This window comes from Benincasa hispida, chromosome 9, assembly GCF_027475165.1.
Source record: "Benincasa hispida cultivar pf3 chromosome 9, pf3_genome.v1.1, whole genome shotgun sequence".
In the NCBI taxonomy this organism is placed as follows: Eukaryota; Viridiplantae; Streptophyta; class Magnoliopsida; order Cucurbitales; family Cucurbitaceae; genus Benincasa; species Benincasa hispida.
In genome coordinates, this window is record NC_143486.1 from 16,241,944 (window position 1) to 16,258,666 (window position 16,723).

Genomic DNA, 16,723 nt, shown 5'->3' on the forward strand with positions numbered 1-16,723 from the left:
AGGCATAGGGAATACGTCTCATGTCCTCAACTTCTTCAGGTGTCTTAGGACACTGTTTCTTAGACAAGTGAACTCCATGCCTGAAATTCAATGAACTCTTCATAGAGTTCTGCATCAAATATGGAATCAACATTTTGTAGATATATGTTGCTTAAGACATAACTAGCTTTTTGTTCTTATGATCCCTAATGATTTGGATCCCAAAAATATACTGCGCCTCTTCCAAATCTTTCATTTGAAATTGGGCTACTAGCCACTTTTTAACATTAGTAGATATCCTACATTATTCTCAATGAGTAGAATATCGTCCACATAAAGTACTAAGAATGATACTTTATCGTTGATAATTTTCTTGTATACATAAAGCTCATCAACGTTTTGGTCAAAACCAAAAGATTTGATTGCGTTATCAAAACTAATATTCCAAGATCGAGATGCATAACCCATAAATGGATCGATTCAGTTTGCAAACTTTTTGCTCCTAACCTTGGGTTATGAACCCCTCGAGTTGAGACTTAAATAACTCAAGATTGATAATTTTCTTGTATACATAACTCAAGATTGTTATTTAGAAAGGTTATCTTGACATCCATTTGCCATATCTCATAGTCATAATATGTGGCTATGGATCAGAGAATTCTTATAGACTTAAGCATAGCAACAAGGGAAAAATTTTCCTCATAGTCTACCTTTCCCTTTGGGTATAACCCTTTGCTACAAGTCTCCTTTGAATGTTTGTACCTTCCCAGCTACATCTCTCTTTCTCTTGTAGATCCATTTACACCCTTTGGGTTTAACTTCTTCAGGTGGATCTACAAGATCCCATACTGAATTGAAGTATATCGACTCCATTTCAAGGTCCATGGCTTTGACCCATTAGTCCTTGTCTATGTAATTCATTGCCTGCCTATAAGACAAGGAATCCTCAACATCATCATCTGGTATGACGATTTGTGTTTCAATTAAACCCAAGTAATGGTCAGGTTGTGCTACAATTCTCCCACTGCATCGAGGCACTCTCAACGATTGAGAAGGACGAGACTGACTTGAAATGCTAGTCCCTTCATTAACTCTTGATGAAGGACCAATATCATCATCAACGACTCTTTTTGATTCTTCAGTAGCTTTATTTAATACTAATTTGTTTTGTGGTTTATGATCTCTCTGTGGTTTTCTTCCATGAATGTAGCATTTATCACAAACACTTTGTTTTCTTGTGGATCGAAGAATAGTCCACCTCTTAGTTCCTTAAGGTAACCAATAAATTGGCATAACCTTGAATGGGGTTCCAATTTCTTAGGATTTGTCCCTAGCACATGTGCTGGACAACCCTAGATCTCAAAGTAGCGCAAACTAGGTTTACGCCCCCTTTATAACTCTAACGGTGTTTCAGAAATACTCTTCGATGGAACGTTGTTCAATATATGGACTGTAGTCTCTACTACATACCCCTAATACGAGCTAGGAAATTGAGCATAACTCATCATAGAATGAAACAAGTCCAATAAGGTTCTATTTCTCCTTTCTGATACACTGTTTTGCTGAGGTCTACCAGATGCTGAAAGTTGAGATTGGATTCCATGTTCTATCATATAGTGTTGGAATCTTAAATCCATATACTCTCTACCTCGATCAGATCGAAGTGTTTTAATAGTCTTACCTAATAGATTTTCAACTTCTGCCTTTATTACTCCTTGAACTTTTCAGAGGCTTCAGACTTATGTTCCATTAGATATAAGTAACCATACCTCAAATAATCATCTATAAAAGAGATGAAGTATTCGTACCCTCCTTGAGCTTTTATATTCATTGAACCACAAAGATCCGAATGTATGAGCTCTAAGGGCTCTTGGCTCTATAACCTTTTCCATTAAAAGGTCTTTGAGCTCTAAGGGCTCTTGGCTCTATAACCTTTTCCATTAAAAGGTTTTTTAGTCATTTTACCCTCAAGGCTAGATTCACGTGCAGGTAATGAATCATCTTCTAACTCACTTAGAATTCCATTCTTTACCAATTTTCCAATCCTATTGAGATTAATGTGACCTAATCTTAAGTGCCAAAGATAAGCGTTATTGTTACTTGGAGAAATTTTGTGCCTTTTAGTTTGAGTATTAGTAGTCAAAAACATCTCATGATTTAAAAGTGCTTTTGTTTTGGTTGGTCTTAACACATACAAGTTGTTTTCTAATTTAGTCGAACAAATATGTACCCCATTTTTTTTTTTGAAATGAACGCTTCATTACTTGTAAAAAAATGCTGAACACATATGTTCGATTAAGTAGGAAATAGATACTAAGTTCCTTTTCATTTTAGGGACAAATATATAGACTTTCTAAGAAAAGAAATCTATTTTCAAAAAACAACTTTGCGCCTCCCACTGCACAAGTTGAAATGATGTCTCCAATTCTAACCTTGAGCGTCATTTTGAAGGAACTCTAACAAGGAGAACCTTGAGCGGAAGCGAATCGAGCAAATTTCATTTTTATTGAATATAAAGTTTTACAGTAAACAAACAACAAGATATGCATTTATAGCTAAATTACAACGTGCTTTAGAAAGAAAGGGTTTCAAGAAATCTCACATTTGAAGAACTTTTCTTCACGTTTTCCCTCGAACGGATGACAAACTTTTTGAAGACCTTCTTCAAGATAAACCTCGAACCAAAATCGAACACTACCATAAACGTTACCTTGGTATTCTCAGGGTGAGAACCCAAGAGTGGTGGGCACTAACTATTTAAGAAGGAAAACTTAATGTAGAGGATGGAGATTGAGAACTCTCAAAACTCAAGACAAAACTCACAGAACACTTCTGTAAAAAAATTCTTTCTCAATCGTTCAGTAACCTTAGCGTCAAGAAGAAGAAGAAAACATTTTTCTATTCTACTTGCCATAAAATAACCACCACCCACTAATGTGAGTGGAGAGAAAAGATGGGGAAGAGAGTTGTAACTCCCTTCCTTATTATCAAAATAATAACAGTAATATAAATATAAATATGATAACTAACTTATCATATTATATTATATATTATATCAAATATAACGTATAGCCTATAGTTTTAATATTGTATCACATACTATATAAACTACAGTTTTTTTTCTCTTTTATATGACATTTAATATAAACCATATTTATATTAAATTTAACAACTATGAATCCAATTCATAGAGACTATATTTGAATCTCATTCAAATATTTATTTCCTCCTATTAAACTTTAATATCAAATACATTATGACAATTATATGTGATATAATTGAAACAACTTAATTATATCATATATAATTAAATCCCTCTATAAATTTGAATAATTCAAATTAATCAAAAAACTGATTCTCAACTAAATCCCATTGAGCTACCAAGAGAACCTCATGGACCTGTAGCTTGAAGCTCCAATAGTACATGAACAATTGATTAATCTCTTTAATTACATTATCCACCATCCATTAACTGTCGGACACTCCACTAAAGATCAATAACTACACTCTTCGTACTATAGATATATTTATGTGTCCATTGAATATAACCAATCAACAGTACGATGAGCCTTCACAAATTGCTCGTAAGTAAAACTGGGCCAAACCCCTCTCGGGCCAGGAGAGAATGTGGCGCCATATTGTTCAAAACCCGGAATCAACCCTTAAGAAAGTAATTTATTTGCTTACCCCTGCTTCGGGGAATGAATGAATTCCATCTTGTGTAACTGAGTTCCCAGCTCCTCAATTAGACGAATCCCCAAAATGGTAGGCTTGTTGAGTCGACAATCTGGCCATTTTCACCCATACAAATCAAAGGATCGCCCTCATAGGCAGGAGTTCACAACTCACTCAGGATTCAGGTCATGTATGGTCATCCTGGTGAAATGTAAGTCTCTATTATGAATGGCGTTATATAATGAGACTAAATATTTCGTGGTCCGATCTTATACAAACTTCTTTGTATAGAATACCCCCGCTCTCATGTCTAATACATGAATGATCAGGATCAGATCATTTGTAGCACTTTACAACAATTGTAACACCTACAAAGCGGGCCATACTTGTAGTGTCACGAGGATAAAGTACCCAGTTTTATCCATCTACTAAATATCATTTAGGTTATCACTTAAACATGATCCACCCGTATGTCTCCACATACATGTTTAAGTTACAAAGATAACCTTGGATGTTAGTTTATTGGTTTATGGTTAATGCAACTAAAATATCATATATTTTATAGACAATGAATAAAATATCAAATATTTTATTAAATACATAATGATTTTTGTTAAAAATAAAAGTAGGGAAGAGAAAAACAACACAGTTACGTGGAAACCCTAGTACAAGGAGAAAAACCACGATATAGAGACTTTTCTTATTATTTTAATCTCATACACTGAATACATAGGGACGCACTGTATAAATAGGCAGTAGGAAACCTTAAAAGTCTACACACCTTTAGGTTATTAACCATATTTTCAACGCTCCCCCTCAAGTTGGAGCATAAATATCGACAAGGCCCAACTTGCTTAACAATAATCAAAGCTTTGTCTTAGTAACCCTTTTGTAAGAACATCAACAACTTGTTGATTTGAAGGAATATAAGAGATGCATATGTTTCCACTGTCCAACCTCTCCTTAATGAAATGTTTGTCTATCTCTACGCGTTTAGTTCTGTCATGTTGAACCGGGTTATTTGCAATACTGATGGCAGCTTTATTGTCACAAAACAATTTCATCAGAAGTTCATTATCTTGTTGGAGATCTGATGACACTTTCTTCAACCAAATTTCTTCACAAATCCTCAGACTCATGGCCCTATACTCAGCCTCAGCACTACTTCTAGCAACAACTCCTTGTTTCTTACTTCTTCAGGTGACTAGATTACCCAAGACAAACGTACAGTACCCAGATATCGATTTTCTTTCAACAACAGACCCTACCCAGTCAGAATCAGTGTAGGCTTTAATAGATTGTTTATCAGTCTTTCTGAACATTAGACCTTTGCTAGGAGTTCCTTTCAGGTACCGAAGGATACGTTCAACTACTGTCATATGATCCTCACATGGAGCTTTCATAAACTGACTAACAACACCTACTGCATATGGAATATCTGGTCTTGTGTGAGATAAGTAGATAAACTTCCCGACCAACCGCTAATACCTTTCTTTATTAACAGGAATTCTATCATTCTTATCACTGAGCTTCGCATTGTACTCTATTGGTGTGTCAACAGGTTTACACCCAGTCCATAGTATATTTTCGTTGAGAGACTAAAATACCTTCTTTTGAGCGAGCCACTTACATTCCTAGAAAGTATCTTAGCTTCCCGAGGTCTTTAATTTCAAATTCTCCGGCCATCTTTGTTTTGAGCCTCATGATCTCTGCATCATCATCCCCAGATAAAACAATGTCATCAATGTAGACAATATGAACAGCTATCTTCCCTGATGTCGATCTTTTTATAAAAAGAATGTGATCAGACTGCCGTTGAACATACCCCTATCTTTCATAAAAGTTGTGAACCTGTCAAACCAGGTCCTTGGAGACTATTTCAATCTGTATAACGACTTTCTCAATCTACACACCTTGTTTTTTAATTGACTCTTGAATCCAAGAGGAGGACTCATATAGACTTCCTCTTCAAGTTTCCCCTTCAAAAAAACATTTTTAACATCAAGTTGGTGTAGGGACCAATCCTTATTTATAGGAACTGACAAGAGCACTCGGATAGTGTTAAGTTTGGCCACAGAAGAAAAAGATTTAAAATAATCTACTTCATAAGTATGAGTAAAGCCTTTTGCAATGAGTCTAGCCTTGTACCGATCAATCGTCCCATTTGACTTGTATTTTATCATAAACACCCATTTACATCCAACTATCTTGTGCCCTTCAGGCAGAGCCACCTGTTCCCAAGTTCCATTCTTCTCGAGAGCTCTCATTTCTTCCATAACAGCAGACCGCCATTCTGGTTTTTCCAATGCAACACTTATGTCATTTGGAACGATCTCAGTGTCCAAACTAGTAGTGAATGCTTTGAACTCGGTTGCTAGTTTACTATACGTCATGTAACTATGCATTGAGTATTTAGTACATGAACGAATGCCTTTCCTCAGAGCTGTAGGAAGACCAAGCGATGCATCAAGTTCTTTCAATTCTCTAACGCTTCTCACCATGGTCGACTATCTGTGCATCAGAGACTTCAGTAGTATCTTCCATATCATCTTTAGAAGAATCATTTCATTCTCTATTGTCTCCCCTTCTGCCATTCTTTCAGTATTATACTTTCTTCTCCCTTGTCTTGCCTGCATTCATCAGTCTCCATACATACATCAACATCATTAATTTAAGGAATGTACGTACCTAGATCTGATGGCAGGCTTGACTCATGCACTGGAGCCGGCGGTTTTGGCTCGACAGGTGACACTACTTCCTTCATGAGATTCTTCCTATAGTAAGTTTTCCAAGGAACTTGGTTGGTAGGAAGGACCAGACTGCCATGCTCAGGACTAGGTTTAGACAGGGTTTGAATGGGAGCTGACTCTAAGGGAATAGCATAAGATGACTAGTTAGTCTCTTCATTCATGTTCTCCCCCTTAAGATGACTAACAGGGAACAACAGCTAATCCTCAAGGAAGGTGACATCCATTAAGACATAGTACTTATGAGATGACGGGTGATAGCACTTATATCCATGTTGATGGAGTGGATATCCAACAAAGACACACTTCTGAGCACAAGGAGTAAATTTTGTGTTGTTTGGACCATGGGAGTGAACAAAGGCAACACAACCAAAAACCTGAAGAGGAGCATCAGAGATTAACCAAGTGGTTGGGAAGGACTCTTTAAACAGTTCTAAAGGAGTATGAAGATTAAGAATACGAGAGGGCATCCGATTAATGAGATGGGCAACAGTGAGAACTGCATCCCCTCACAGGTATGACGGAAGAGTGGCAGATAACATAAGAGGTCGGACTACTTCAACCAGATGATGATTTTTTTGCTCAGTAGCTCGATTTTGTTGCGGAGTGTAAGCACACGACTTTGGTGGACAATACACATAGAAACAAGAAAATCCTTTAAGGAAGCATTGAAGAATTCTCGCCCATTATCACTTCGTAAAATTCCAATATTTGTTTTGAACTGAGTTTCGACAGTTGTATAAAATTGTTGGAAAATAGATGATACCTCAGATTTGTCAATGAGGAGGAAGACCCAGGTAAGGCGGGTGTGATCGTCTATAAATGTGACAAACCACCGTTTTCTAGTGTAAGTGGTAACCGGTGAGGGGCCCCATACATCACTATGAACAAGGGAAAAAGGACTCGAGCGTTTATAAGGCTGGGACCGGAAAGAAACACGACTTTGCTTGGCACGAATGCATGAATACACGCATCACAATTTAAAGAAGAAGTATTAACATTGCGGAATAAATGCGGAAACAAATACTTCATATATTGAAAATTTAGATGTTCTAAACGGAAATGCCACAACATAAAATCATTTTTAGAAACAGAAAAATTTAACGACATAGACCCAGTTTGATGATCATTTCTAGAGGAAGCTTCTTCAGAAAGGAAGTAGAGTTCTCTATCGTGCTGGACAGTGCCAATCGTCATCTCCGATTTCAGATCCTGAAACAAAATAGAATCAGGTGAGAAAATTGCCTTAGAATCAGGTGAGAAAATTGCCTTACACTTCAAATCCCTTGTAGTTTTATTGACAGACAACAGATTATAAGTGATTTTAGGCACATGTAAAGTATCATGCAAAATTAAACCGTCAAATGGGGAGATATGGCCTTTCCCTGCAACAGGAGCAAAAAACCCGTCAGCAATGCGAATACACTCATTTCTAGCACTTGGGTTATATGACATAAACAATTATGAAGAACTCATAAGATGTTCTATGGCCCCTGAGTCAATAATCCATGGTTTTTTACCATTTATACTAATAAGGCCAAATGAAGGGAAATTACCTGACTATGCAATAACACTCACCCCAACTGTACTCAAGTTGTTCTTACTATCAACAGAAGACTGTTTCTGAGTCTGTTCATCTGCTGAGTCATTTATCAGGGCATGACCAGTATTAGATTTGTCATGAGACTCTTGTCGCCTGCTGTTTGGAGGTTTCCTGTGCAATTTCCAACACTAGTCCTTTGTGTGCCAGAGCTTCTTACAATGTTCACACACAGGTGGGGGTTTTTTATCGTCATCAGCACTGGACGACTTTGTGACGAAAGCAGCTGCATCATTGTAGGAATGGGATTATTCATGGTGCATGACCGATTCTCTTCCAACTGTATTTCATAGTAGACTTCTCTAAGTGAAGAAGTCGGGTGTTGCCCTAATATCCGACTACGGACACCATCAAATTTAGGATTTAATCCAGCCAAGAACACATAAACATGGTCTGCCTCTTCGATTTTCAAGTATTGGGCCTCATCTTATGCACAGTTCCATACAATCTCTCGACACAGGTCCATCTCTTGCCACAACATTGATAGTTTGTTAAAATAAGAAGTAACATCTATGGATCCTTGTTTTCATTCATGGACCTGTTTGTAGAGTGTATATAGTCGAGAGGCATTTTGTCTTTTTTAGTATAAATCTTGCGCTACCTCCCAGATATCTTTGGCGGTTGCAGCATATAATAGTGGTTTTCCTATTTAAGGTTCCATACTCTTCACTAAAATAGAGCGTAACAGCGAGTCTTCTCCTTTCCAGATTCGTTCTTGTGAATCGCCTGGTGCTGGCTTTGGAATTTTCCCTGTCAAGTACCCAAATTTGTGACGCCCTTCCAAGGCCATTCAGATTAATTAGGACCAGGAGAAATAATTCTAGCTATTTAATTATTCCCGTACAAGAAATCCTGCAGAATTGCCCATCCAACTAGATAAATAAGAAATATTTGGCAAAATAGGGAATGAGTTTATTGGATTCTCTGAATAAACTGGTTGAACCGGATGGGGATTTATGCCAAACATCGTATCCAAATTTGAAATCTGTTATTGCAGATATGCCAACCGTTGTCTCACATCGTCTGGGTAATGTGTCGAACTACAAAAGGCTGAAAACGAGGCCGCCACTGTCGGCTTGAAGGAGGTCGCCGGCATATGTGAAGACCCCAGCCGGCTGGACTGCTCGAGATGGCCACAGGCTAGTCGCTGGTTGAACATACCTGGGGTAAAAAAACGAACAGACTGGTTCTACGAAGGTTGTCGTGTTCGGTGCCTTTCCTTGCAGATCGAACGGACCTGTCGTGGAAGAGTAGATTGGAGCAAAAACGACCGACGCGAAAGTCTGCGAAGGTCCGGAGAGCTACGACGGTGCGGACACAGTCGAATCTGTCTGTTCTTTGAGGGTTCGTCTGAGTTTAGTGCAGAAGATCCAGATCACGATCGAATCTGTCTGTCCTTCGTGGGTTCGACTGGGTTTAGCATGGAGAAGCACGATCGACGCTTTTGTTTGGTGCGATAGCTCCCACTGATGGCGGCTCTCCATCGACTGCAAGTGGACGACAGAAAGTAACTCCGGTAAGGCTGCTTGAAAACACTCCTTCACAGCCACTCGAATAGCAGTTTTTATGTCAAAACTCGAAGATCCATGAGCAGAAGATGACTATGGTTGGTTCTTGATGCGTTATTTTATTGAATGGAATTATGGATGATATGCGATGATGGAATTACGTTGTGCACTCAAATCTTTATTTCTATTTATGCGATGACAACATGACATTCACACAAAAATGCGACCGCATAATATCATCCCTATTCCTAGGATGCATACGATGCAAGTTGACAAACAGAACTTATCTCTACGTTTTTATTTCTTGTTTATGCAGGCCTAATATTGCTCTTTCAAGTTAGATTCTAACCTAGCTCTCTCGAGACATTAGGTTCTTTCTTTAGATTCTCTCTCGAGCAACTCTAAAGGGATGTTTCGCACAGTATAAAACAAGACCATCACAAGCAATGAACTTCCTAGATCATGTTAGCTTAGTTTCTCTCAATCCATTCAACTAGTTTAGTTACTCATGCTTATTAAGAGAGTGAGCAGATGTAGAAATATAACTTCCATTAAACAGATAAAAGTTAAAGTACAGAATAAGAATGCAAGTATAATAAAGCGCCTAGAGAAATTTCTTGCCACCAGGAGTTACACTGTTCTACTCATGCTCTAAAGATATTCTCACTTTCATGAGAGTCAACCCGCTCTCCGCTCTTATGCTCCAAGGTTCTCTCTCGAGCCACTTTAGACGATCTCCGATGTCACCACTCTTCTCTAGCTTCGCCGTGTAATGAAAAAGAGAACTATGAATAGAGGTGTGAACTTGTAAAGTGATGGAGTAATCGACTGCTTAACCCCTTCTCTGAAGAATGCACTTGGTATTTATAGGGCATCGAAGGTGAAAGGCGACTTCTCTCTCCTGGCTGTACAGATGGGACTGCTTTAATTCCTGACTAATGCGCCGGATAATTGTCACCGATAAAGCTGGATGTACTTTGTGACTGTTATCGGCTGTCAACTTAATTTGGATCCGATTGCTGTTTTCTTTTTGTCCCATCGATCTTAATTGTCCTTCCGTCCAGATGTGCCCATCATGTTGCGGTGATTCTTCTTGGGTGAATATTTGCGAGCGCGATCAACGTAAAGTCTTGCGGTGAAGTTGCGCTCGACCGATGAATTCCTATGATCGCAATCTCTGCAATGCGTTAACGCATATTCTGCAAAAAAAAAAAAAAAAAAAAAAAATCAATAGTTCCAATGCGTTGACGCACGCGACTGCAATATTATAGATTTTATGCTTAATGATCGCAATTTATCATTTTTCATCAACGCAATCCAACATTATTTAATAACTTAGCACTATGATAACGTGCATTTCTGCCCATTATCACACCCCCAAATTTAAACAATGCTTGTCCTCAAACATAAGCTAAAGATTCCTTTAGCAAGTCCACCGCAAAATTCTTTTCCTAAATTTCTCAAGGATACTTCATTCAAATCCTATATACTAGAATTTTCTTAAGTCTTATTCAAGTATACTCTTGAAATATTTCTAAGACCTAGGGATTGTAAGTTTAACTTTCAAAAGGACTTTACTGAATTCTTGGATCATCGCATGATTTATTTCAACTAGAAAATTTTCTACCAGGGTGACAAAAGATTTATCCTTGAACAAAAATTTTCCTTATTGCTATTTTTTTTCTGACATTGTGCTGATCCAAGTGCCTTGCCTTTGTTTTGGCTTGCCTCCACGGGTGTCATACGGACATCCAACTATGAGTAAATTAAACTCATATCGATTTGGTATTGGAGTTGCGGTCATCGATTTATGCGTTGATCTTGGTAACTTACTTTCGTTTTGGCTTGCCCTCACGTGTGTCATTCGGATATCCAACTACGGGTAAGTGCCTTTCACAACTTAACTCTTATCAACATGGGTTTCCCCTTTTCGTTGACAGTGGAGTTGTTATTCTCAAAAAAATGTTTTTTTTCTTTTTTTGTAGAAATGAAAATAACAAGGTCGAAAAATAAATATACCTCACCCCCAAATTTAAAATGCGGTAATGTTCCCATTGCCAAGAGATTAAAATAAATTATGTGCTGTTCTAGAATACATTGTAAAGAGAGTTTGAAAGAAAGCTAGCACACCCCTAACTTCTAGAAATAGTTTATAAGGTGACTATCTTAAGATTAAGTTGACTCTAATATATATGAAAAAAATAGAAGTATATTTTTCATCATTGAAATCTTATTTGGTAAAGAAATAGAATGCGGTAAACTACTAAATTTATCTACTTGTTAAATGATTGTGGTAATCAAGAAGGATGCGGTGATAAAACTTCGAAAAGCAATATGCAATGTGATAACGCAAAATTTAAAATAAAGATAAGGAAGAGTACAACCCCAAATTTTGCGTTGTCACTTGCATTGTGTTGACGCATCCATCCTTGCGACAATCTTTCTTTTGTGGGTGCAGCGATGGAATAAGATGAATGCTTCTTCACATGACATCGCCGCAATCCAGCGCTTCGATCGTTGTAAGAAAAACAAAGAAAGGGTCAAATTATTTTAAACAAAAGAAAAATCATGAACGCAAATTAAATATTTTTTTTCTTTTTTTTTGTAGAAATGAAAAATGAAAATATAGCTGAAAGATAGTGAAGATTCTCAGTTAGTGGAGAAAAGAGTTGAAGACTTGAAGTTTTTCCAAGCTTGCATCCTGAGAAATTGCGATCATGTGCCAACGCAGGGACCACCTACTTCCTTCTTTATTCAAAGTTTCTTAGTTCCATGGAGTCGACTTAGCGATGCCAGTCTTCTCCATGGTATACCTTGACTCTCTACCCATTGACTTTGAATATGTTTGTGCCATCGTCATTTGATAATTCCACCCTGCCATGCGGAAGTACTTGTCAAATTATGAACGGTTTGGACCAATGAGATTCTAGTTTTCTCGGGAAGAGTCGCAGACGTGAATTGAAAAGCAAGAATTTTTGTTCGACTTGAAGGTTCTTGCCATATATGTGTTGATCTTGCCAGCGCTTGGTGCGCTCCTTATAAATTTTCGCATTTCATATGCGTTCCTCCATTCTTCTAGCTCGACTAATTGCATTTTCCGCACTTCCCCTACTTCTTTTAAATCGAAATTCAGTTTCTTGACCGCCCACAATGCTTTATATTCCAGCTCCAAGGGCAAGTGACATGCTTTGCCGAATACCAATGCATAGAGGGACATGCCTATAGGTGTTTTAAATGCGGTCTGATATGCCCATAACGCATCATCAAGCTTCATTGCCCAATCTTTTCGCGAAGGTTTTACTACCTTTTCAAGTATCAATTTAATTTCACGGTTGGACAGTTCAGCCTGATCATTTGTTTGTTTATGAAGGATATTGTATTTGTGCAGCAGCTCTTTTATATGGTGGTTGACAAAGTGTGATCCTTCATCACTTATGATGGCACGGGGAGTGCCAAAACGCGTGAAAATATTTTTCTTCAGGAACTGGGAGACTACTACCGCATCACTTGCGGCGCATGTAATTGCCTCTACCCACTTGGAGACATAGTCAACAGCTAATAAAATATAGTGCTTACTGTTTGAAGAAAGGAATGGTCTCATGAAATCAATCCCCCATACATCAAATAGTTCTAGCTCCAAGATAGTATTCATCGGCATTGCGTTCTTCCATGAAATGTTGCTAGTGCGTTGACACCGATCACATTTCATTGCGTAGCCTAGCATTCTTGAATAATGAAGGCCAAAAGAATCCACTTTGTAAAACTTTGACTGCAGTACATTATCTTCCAAAGTGCCCTCCATAAGGTGAATTGTGACACTGTGACAATATGTATTGTTGAGCAGCATCCGACACGCATAATCGAATGATTTGGTATGCACCTCTTTTATATAGATTCGGCTCATCCCAATAGTAATGTTTGCATTCATTATTGAGCTTCTTCCGTTGGTGGTAGGTGTAATCTTCAGGAAATTGTTCATAGACCAAATAATTAACGATGTCCGCATACCATGGCAGTTCTTCTATGCAAAACAGCTGCTCGTCTGGGAACATGACACTCACTTCAGATTCATTGCAGTCAACTTTAGGATTCTCCAGTTTGGATAAGTGGTCCGTAACTTGATTCTCTGTCCCCTTACGATCAATTATCTCGATATGATATTCTTGAAGGAGGAGAACCCATCTAATCAATCTCGGCTTTGCGTTCTTCTTTGTCATAAAATATTTGATTTCCGAGTGATCAATATGAATGAGTACCTTGTTTCCCAACAAGTATGCCCGAAATTTTTCCAACGTAAAAATCACAGCCAGAAGCTCTTTTCCAGTGGTGGTGTAATTAAGTTGAGCAGGGTTCAGGGTTTTACTCGCATATGCGATGGGGTGCAAAATTGTTTTCTTATTTTGCGCTAATGCAGCTCCCATCACATACCCACTTGCGTCGCACATGATTTCGAACAACAATGTCCAATCTGGTGCAATTAAGACGGGTGCGGTAATCAGCGCATCCTTTAAAATTCGAAATGCATTGAGGCAATTGTTGTCAAATTCAAACTTTCTATCTGTCTCTAGTAACGCACTCACTGGTCTTGCTATCTTAGAAAAGTCTTTAACGAATCGTCTGTAGAATCTAACATGCCCCAAGAAGCTTCGTACTGCCTTCACGTTGGTTGGAGGTGGAAGCTTTTCAATTGCATCAATTTTTGCTTTGTCCACCTCCAACCCTTCTCTATAGACCATGTGCCCTAACACTATACCTTCTGTCACCATAAAGTGACATTTTTCCCAATTAAGCACCAAGTTTGTCTCTTCACATCTTTTCAGTATTTTCTCCAAATTGGCCAGGAAGACTTCATAAGTGTTCCCATAAACAGAGAAGTCATCCATAAATATTTCTACTGAGTCCTCGAAAAAATCTGAAAAGATAGCCATCATGCACCTCTGGAACGTGCTTGGCGCATTACAGAGGCCGAACGGCATGCGACAGAAAGCGAATGTCCCATATGGGCAGGTGAATGTGGTCTCTTCTTGGTCTTCAGAAGCTATCATGATTTGATTGTACCCAGCATATCCATCCAAGAAGCAGTAAAAATCATTCCCTGCTAGTCTGTCCAGCATTTGATCAATGAATGGCAAAGGGAAATGATCTTTCTTTGTGGCCACATTCAGCTTGTGGTAGTCCATACATATGCGCCATCCAGTGATGGTTCTTTGCGGTATTAATTCATTGTTCTCATTGGGGACTACTATCATTCCGCCCTTCTTAGGCACACATTGCACGGGGCTGACCCACGTGTTATCTGCAATGGGATAGATAATGCCCGCATCCAGCCATTTGATAATCTTATTTTTGACGACCTCTTTCATCGCAGGGTTAAGTCTGCGTTGATTTTCAATGGTTGCTTTGTGGTCGTCCTCAAGACGAATGTGGTGTATGCAATACGCGGGGCTAATTCCTCTGATATCAGCAAGCGTCCAGCCGATTGCTCATACATGCTTTTTGAGAATGCTCATCAATGCATTCTCTTGATCTGCGTTAAGTACAGAGGAAATTATCAATGGCAACCCTTCTTATTCTGCCCTAGAAATGCGTACTTCAGGTGTGATGGTAGGGTTTTTATTTCAAAGGTTGGTGGCTCTACGAGAGAAGGTTGCGTTATTTTTCTTTCTTCCTTTGACTCTTCTTCTTGTGTTGCGATCAATCCTTCTTCTTTGTTTGTTTTTGCTATGATCGCATTGCAGGCAACTACGGATGCATCGACATCCTTTTCTTCATACTCTTCATCAAACTTTTCTTCTTCAATTAAATTCATGTTACCTTTCGAATCTGGCAGGTCTTCCTCATTAGGAAATTTCATGGCACGAATTATATTAAATTTGAGCTTCTGTCCGTTTATGCTCAAAGTGATCTTGCCCTTGTGCACATTAATTTAAGCACAACCTGTTGATAGGAAAGGTCGCCCCAAAATGATGGGCACATCTTTATCGGCCTTATAATCCAGGATGATAAAGTCAGTTGGCAAAATAAATTTATCAATCGTGATCAGCACGTCCTTCACTTACCCTCTGGATGAACCAGAGATCTGTCGGCCAGTTGAAGAGTCACGAATGTGGGCACAAGTTGCCCCACATTTAGTTGTCTTAAAATTGAATGCGGCATCAAATTTATGCTGGCCCCCAAGTCACACAAAGCTTGCCCAATATAAAGTCCTTCTATGGAGCAAGGAATAGTGAAGCTCCCAGGATCACTCATCTTCGGTGGGATAATAGATTTGGAACTTTGCGTTAATGTCACCGTGGCAAATTTTCTAGCGCCTCTTTTCTTGGTTACCATGTCCTTCAGAAACTTGACATAGGCAGACATTTCCTCAATCACTTCACTGAAAGGAATGTTAACATGTGACCCTCAAATACGTTTATAATGCACGCATGAAGGAAGGCCAATCAGTTAGAGAACATGTTCTCGACCTAATGGTCCAGTTCAATGTGGCTGAAATGAACGGGACGATCATTAATAAGCAAAGTTATGTGTCTATTCTAAAATCTCTTTCGAAGAGCTTTCTTCAATTCTGCAACAATTCAGTTATGAATAAAATCCAGTACACCATGACGAATCTCCTGAATGAGTTACAGACCTACCAGTCTCTTATGAAAGGTAAGGAACCGGTAGAAGGAGAGGAAAATGTTGCCCATTCCATAAATTTCTATAAAGGTTCATCCTCAGGAACTAAGTTTGTACCCTCATCTTTCGGTCTTAAGAAGGTACAGAAGAAGAAAGGAGGAAAGGGGAACGCTCCCTCTGCTGGGAAGAGTGAGAGAAAGGCTAAGGCGGTCGAAAAGGGCAATTGCTTCTATTGCAATGTGAAAGGTCACTGGAAGCGGAACTGCCCAAAGTACCTTGTTGAGAAAAAGAAGAAAAATGAAGGTAAATGTGATTTACTATTTTAGAAACATGTTTAGTGGAAAATGACCACAATGCCTGGATACTTGATTCAAGAGCCACTGATCTTGTTTGTTCTTCTTTACAGAGAACTAGTTCCTTCCATCAGCTTATTAAGGTGAAATGTGTTGGCATTGATACCCTAAATCTCATAGGGTTCTATAGTTTGTAAACATTGTTGAACAAACTTGTTGAAAATAGGTTTATTAACCTAGGGGCATTTATGTAATTGTGTAGACCCCTAGGATTTTCTACTATCTATTTATACAGTGTGTCCC